Genomic DNA, 7,461 nt, shown 5'->3' with positions numbered 1-7,461 from the left:
GGACGATAAATAGTTTGGACAAGAAAAGAATAGAAGCCTTCGAAATATGGTGCTACAGAAGAATGTTGAAGATTAGATGGGTAGATCACATAACTAATGAGGAAGTATTGAATCGGATTGGGGAGAAGAGAAGTTTGTGGCACAACTTGACCAGAAGAAGGGATCGGTTGGTAGGACATGTTCTGAGGCATCAAGGTATCACCAATTTAGTATTGGAGGGCAGCGTGGAGGGTAAAAATCGTAGAGGGAGACCAAGAGATGACTACACTAAGCAGATTCAGAAGGATGTAGGTTGCAGTAGGTACTGGGAGATGAAGAAGCTTGCACAGGATAGAGTAGCATGGAGAGATGCATCAAACCAGTCTCAGGACTGAAGACCACAACAACAAGATGTGTTGTAAGACAATCATTATCCACACAGTTCAGAGAAGCTTATATTGAGGGGTGGGGTGGGGTAGGGTGGGGGTTTATCCACGTAGTTTGAGCTGTGAAGCAGTCACTGAAGTCAAGTGTATTGTGCTCAGCAGCACATTCTGCCACTGGGTAGTCAATTCTGCTCTTGGCCATTGTATAGTGGTAGCCATTTATTCGGGTGTGGGCGGAGTGGTGTGGGGTGGGGGAGGGGGCGGGGGACAGCTGTTTGGGTGTCATGCCCACATAAAATACATGCAGAAGTTAGAGTTGGTTTATGATACAACTGCTTTCACAAGTGGTCCTGCCTCTGAGAGAGCAGGATATGCTTTTGACAGGACTGGAATAGGGTGTGCAGTGGGTATATAGGTAAGGGTAATGTCTTGTACGTGGGTCTTCCACAGGTGTATGATCTATGTGTGGCAAGTTGTTGGTAGTAGTTGTGGTGTAATGATGGACTAATATATTTTGTAGACTGGGTGGGTGGTGAAAAATCAGTCTGGGAGGGATGGGAAGGGTTATGGATAGGATTTTTCTCATTTCTATGCACAATGATAAATAATCAAAACTGAGGAGAAGGATATGATTGTATCCACTTTAGGCTGATATTGGGTAAGGGGGAGGGGGACGGGGAAGAGTTGTCTTTTGCAGCTGGTTCATGATGGTGGTCAAAAGATTAGAGCATGAAAGATCTATTTGCAGATTAAGTTTGGAAGTTAATGTAGAGGCACAAGAAGGTCTTCCAGCAACCTGGGAAAGGGATCCTTCATCTGAATCTGCATCTACATCTACATGTATATCTAGAGCTACACTCTCAAAACCACTGTGAAGGGCATGGTAGAAGATACATCCCATTGTACCAGTTATCAGGGTTTCTCCCTGTTCCATTCAAGTGTGGAGTGTGGGAAAAAATGATTGATTGAATTGAATGAAAGGTACATAAGTAAATCTGTGGCATTGCCATAGACATCCAAATGGCACCCTCCTATGCCAACCTGCTTATGTGCCATCTAGAGGAAACCTTCATAGCCTCCCAAAACCTAAAACCCCTTGTCTGATTCAGGTTGGTTGACGATATCTTCATGTTCTGGATTCAGGACCAAGTCACCCGATCCTCATTCCTTCACAACCTCAACGCCTTCTCTTTCATCTTCTTAAGCCTGTCTTCTTCAATCTAGCATGCCACCTTCCCAGATACTGATCTCCTCATTTCTGATGGCTCCATCCACACTTCTGTTGAAATTTAACTCAGAAACAGTACCTGTATTTCAACAGCTGTCATCCCTTCATCCGTTCATCCCTTCCACACACACACACACACACACACACACACACACACACACACACACACACACAAAATGCTTCCCACAGAGCCTAGCCACCCAGGTTATAACATATCTGCAGTGATAAGAGCTCCCTTGCCCAGTTTTCTGAAAGCCTTCACATGTGCTATCCCTCAGACATCATCTGCAAACAAATTTCCCATGCCATACTGCCATACTTTCCCAATCCTCCCACCACCCCCAAGAACAAGCTACAAAGGAGTGTCCCTCCATCACCCAATACCATCCCAGGCTGGAACAACTGAATCACATCCTTCATCAAGACTAAAATAAGGGTCACCCCATCAAAGACACTTCCCATCACTCCTAAAGTGGTGTCCAGTTGCCCAGCAAACTGCACAGATGGGAGTTATCCTTACAACACATACTCTCCTCCTGAGATCATCCCGGTCTCAGCCTACAGTAACCTACTGTTCCCACACCCTCCACACAACAGTTTCCACCCCCTCCACCGTATCACCTTCTCCCAGTTCAAGTCCTCTCATGCGCATTTTGTACTGCTCTCTGCCACACTCGCACCAGTCTTTCCCCCTTCTCTGCTCCTCTCCTTTTCTGGTGCCTGCTTGCCGCATCGCCTCACCTCCAACCCCTATAGCCCCCAGATGCTGCATCTGCAGCAATATATTGTCACCATCTTGTCGCTACATGCTCCACCAGGCAGCACTCATTTGTCTCCCTGTCACCCCTACTCCACTACCCCTTCCCCTCCCCTGCACCTCACCTGAATTGCTGCTTTGTTTGATGCAGTTCCATTCAGGCCGGAGCAGCATGAGACAGCTACAATGTGTGCATGAGGTGTGATTGCTTCTGTGTGTGTTTCCTTTCTGATGAAGGCTTTGGTCTGAATCTCAGTTTGTAACAGTATTTTCATTTTATCTGTCTGCAGCTCAATTTGTCATCTTTCTGGTGAGTAGCAATGTATCCTTTTCAAAATAATGTTGATGTTACAGTGTGGACTTTCCATTGTTAAGTGAGGAAAATAATGAGTCGAAGAGATGGAACGCGTTGTAAATCTTAGTTCAAGCAGCAACATTTGTTGAACACAAACAACTTGTTTAACAACAACATAAATTGTCAGTTACTCTGTGAACAGTAAAAGTATTGGTGAAATATTCATCTGAGACAACACAAATAACAAAATTATTCCAAGATAACTCCAGAATAGATGAATTATCCAAGTCCACTTAGCACAATGCCAACAGCCTTGCCGCCGTGGTAACACTGTTTCCCATCAGATCACTGAAGTAGGTGACCATTCGGTGTGTTGAGCGCTGTTGGCAAGCCAAGTGCACTAAGCCCTTGTGAGGCAACCTGAGGAGTTACTTGATTGAGAAGTAGCGGCTCTGGTCTCATAAACTGACGTACAGCCAGGCGAGCAGTGGGCTGATCACATGCTCCTCCATATCCGCATCCAGTGACACCTGTGGGCTCAGGATGATACGGCGGCTGGTCAGTACCATTGGGCCTTACAAGCCCTGTTCGGATGAAGTTTAGTTTAGTTATTTTATTACTTAGCAAAATAACACATATGTGTAATCGAAGTTCCCTACATGTGAGAGTTGGTGGGAACCTCAAGTTCATAATTCATAGCACTAATACAAAGTTAATAGTCAGTGAATTGCACATTCCTCATGCAGAAATGAGTTTGGTAACCACCAGCCACCAGGCTGCTTCATATTTGGTTTGCTATGGAACCCCTCGAGTATAGATTTAAGTGTCAGAAAGTCTTTTCTGAAAGCATTTGTATGGAGTGTCACCATGTGTGAAGTGAAATATGGTCAGTAAACAGGTTAGACAAGAAAAGAACAGAAGCTTTCAAAATGTGGTGCTTCAGAAGAGTGCTGAAAATTAGATGGGTAGATCACATAACTAATGAAGAGGTCCTGAACATAATTGGGGAGAAGAGGAATTTGTGGCACAACTTGGCTAGAAGAAGGGATCGGTTGGTAAGACACATTCTGAGGCATCAAGGGATCACCAGTTTAATACTGGAGGGAAATATGAAGGGAAAAATTCATAGAGGGAGACCAAGAGATGAATATAGTAAGCAGATTCAGAAGGATGTAGGTTGCAGTTGTTATTCAGAGATGAAGAGGCTTGCACAGGATAGAGTAGCATGGAGAGCTGCATCAAACCAGTCTCTGGACTGAAGACCACAACAACAATAACAATAACATGGAACCTCATGTGACTGGCATTTGATGTCAGCCTTGTTCCTTCTGCAGGCACCCTCACCAGACAAATATGATGTTAATATGTGCTGTTACAAATACTGATACATCATTAGTCTGTATGTCCAATGGGGTTTCTAAAGAATGATTGGGCACATATTTGTCATGAGTCACTGATTGCTGTAAATTGTAATTGTAGGATGGACAGAATGAAACAGAGAAATTGTGATATGAGGATAAAAGGTGCATTACTGTTGATGTAGGATTCATCAGTTATGCTGAAATGAACGGGATGTCTGACATGTCACAGGAATGTAGAAATGCACCAAAGCAGTCTTAATGTTGAAGAACAAACAACAAAAATGCAAAACGTCCTTCCTTTATATGACTATTCTTTCTTGTTGACATTTCACACTCACAAAAGTTGTTGTATCTTTTCCTCATGTTGCATGTTTATACTTGTTCTCCCTGATGCTTTAAGTGCTTGAGACTGATATATGGATCAAGTTGCATGTTTATAATTGTTGCCTCTAAAGCTTCCAGTATTTGAGGCCATTACATGGGCCCTCTAAGAAGGCATTGCACATGAAATCACTGCTTAAACTGAAAAGGATGTGGACTCACAGATAACGATCTTGACGGTGAGCTTGGGGCAGCAGCGACAGACCTCCCTCCAGGTGGACTCTGGAATGCGGCAGCCACCCTGCAGGCCTCCCACCTCCCAGACACGCTCGCGGTCTGGAAGGTCTCTCTCCTCGCACAGCAGCTGCAGCTCACGCAGATTACCTCGTGCCACAGCCCCCACACACAGCAGTGCCACACCACATGCGTCGCTCACATGTGAATACCTCAGCGACAGCACCACCAGTCCACTCAGGCGAGATAGGGCACACAGGAAGCCTGCCTCCGATGTCATCCGTGTCCGGAAGGCACCTTTGCCTACATTTATACATTCCTCATTTTCTGTATCTCTAATTGAGAAGGAGAACCTTAAGGGATGTGAAATCAACCCACAACACAGATAATTCAAGAAAATGTTTAGCATCTGATAAACGTAACGTAATCATGATATGATAGGCAAAGTTACTCCCATCAAAGTAGTATCAAAACAGTACATTTATGAGCACCAAAAGACACAAGAAATCTGAGTACATATTGCTTGTTTTAACATGAGGTAAACTGCCCATAAAGCACATTTACAGTTACTAAGAAACTTCCCATTATTCCTAGTGTTCACACTTACTATGCAAATACTTTGTGTATGTTAGTGTTCAGAGGCATTGTTTCAGATGATATTTCCATAAGACAGAACAATGAAGGTCACTTCTAAATGCAAAATACATTGAACTGAGCTTTCTGAGTCATTTACCTGTCATTACTCTTTATTTATGGAACTTTACAAGCTCTTTTTATTTCTTTGGAAATGAATGGGTCTTTGCTGGATAGCCAGCCGTAGGACTATTTAGCTGTCATCTAAGTTAAGTCTGGTCAAAAATGATTTCTTGTTACCAGTGAGATTTTGTTTCTTTTCATTTATAAAGTATATGTCACAGTTCTCAATGATGAAGAGGCTTAAGGTCGATTTGCAATGGATGCCAAAGGAACAGCATGTAAAGGAGGGTAAAATGATGGCATGTTTGCACTATATGAAACATCAACACCAAGTCATGCTATCTACACTACCCAATAGTGAACACTGAAAGTGATGAAATGAGCATCTTTCCATCACACTAATAGTCAGAATATAATTTCAAGTACTAAGCATAAATTCACAAAAGGAGTGCAGTTAAAGTCCAGTTGACTGTCAAAGTGCTCCTCTTCCTTTTTGATGAATACTTGTAAAATAGTGTCTACAGTAAGAGAGACTCATGTACTGCAGCTCACCGCGGTACTGGAGAGGCGTCTCATCCAGGGTGAGAGGATTCTGGTCACGTCGTACGAAGTCCCACAGGAACAGACCACGCAGTGTCTGTGCAGAGCCTTCTAAGGCATCCAAAAGTGCCACAGCCTCTTGACGTTCCAGTCGTGCTCCCTCCAGGCTCACTGATACCAATTCGCATTGCTGCCTGTATACACAGCACTCATGCAAATGCTGTATGATTTTGTTTCCCTCACAACAATGTCAGTTACTTTAATGACTATATGGGACTATCAAAATCATGAGAATAGCCGAATTTGGTCACTTCATTACTGTTTCAGAATGACTCTCTTAGTCATGTATGCCAATCAGAACTTGACCCAAACCTTGTCTTTTGCAGTCAATATTTTTACTATATACGCTTGGAACTTTACCAACTTGTTTTGTGCCTCATATGTGTCATCAGTTTTCATCTTCACCAATATTTTTCCAATGATTATTAGGTGCTTTAATCAGTGAATAATGATTAAACATAACACTGCCAAGGTTACTTTTCATTTTATTTATACTCACTGCTTTTAAACACTTGATGATCAGATTGTTTCCAGTGAATTATATAAATTTAACACCACTGGTTGGTGATCTCCATAGGCTATGAATGGTCTAAAAAAAACTTCACAAGAGGCACAGACAACTAAAATAGTAACTTTTTTCTATGAGTGCTAGTTGCCAACTGACTGACGTAAAATTTTATGTATTGAATGACAGGTGGTGACTGACTGACAAGTAACTTGATATGCTGAATGATGGGTGACAGCTAACTTTGTTTGGAGCACCTATTTTAAAGACACACATAGGATAGATGTTACAAAAAATTAAAATACACAGTATTATGTTTTAGACATTAACATAAAAGACAGGAAAAGATGCACACATATTAGACAGTGAAGTAAATTTGTTTTACCATGAGCTGTATCCTCTTACATAAGTATAATTGACACTTCTATTTTATCAGGTGAAAGTTTTGGATCACATTGGAATCTACAAAAGCCCACCAGAAATTACTGGAAAATTACAGTTTCTGATTTGAATATTTCACAAAGTAGCATGTCATTTTAGTAAATGTATACATTTTTTGAATCAGAAAAAAATAGGGCTACAAGGAGATGACACTTAAATTTTAAAAGGATTGATGTTGGAACAGTCTAGAATAAGATAATTTTGAACAGGAATAACTTCTTAAATACTAAATTTTGAAAAAAGTAAAATGTTTGTTCAAAAGAGGATCATGACGAATTTCAAATAATGTAAGTCAATCTTAAAACCAACAGATTTTTGGGGGTTGAATTTTAAAGTGCTTTTTGTTTATTTGACTTAAATAGTGAATATTTCTTTAAATAAAATGTGCCCTCAAAAACTAATTACACTGTATATGTAGAATAAAAAGGTTTTGAAAATTAATGCCTAAGTAAGAACTTGGAGCTTTCACACATTAAAAGTACATATTTTATGTATGGAATAGAAAACAGAAAAGAAAAACAATATTTAAGGAATGGGATTATAGCAAATGGAGCTATCCCATCTTGCTTCATTTCACTCTGCCAGTTCATCTTAAAGCTCCCATTTGCCACTACCTGCAATATGCATTTCAGGATCTGTGAGGGACATCCTAAAGTGT

Source organism: Schistocerca gregaria, chromosome 6, assembly GCF_023897955.1.
Source record: "Schistocerca gregaria isolate iqSchGreg1 chromosome 6, iqSchGreg1.2, whole genome shotgun sequence".
Lineage (NCBI taxonomy): Eukaryota > Metazoa > Arthropoda > Insecta > Orthoptera > Acrididae > Schistocerca > Schistocerca gregaria.
This window is presented reverse-complemented; position numbering follows the sequence as displayed.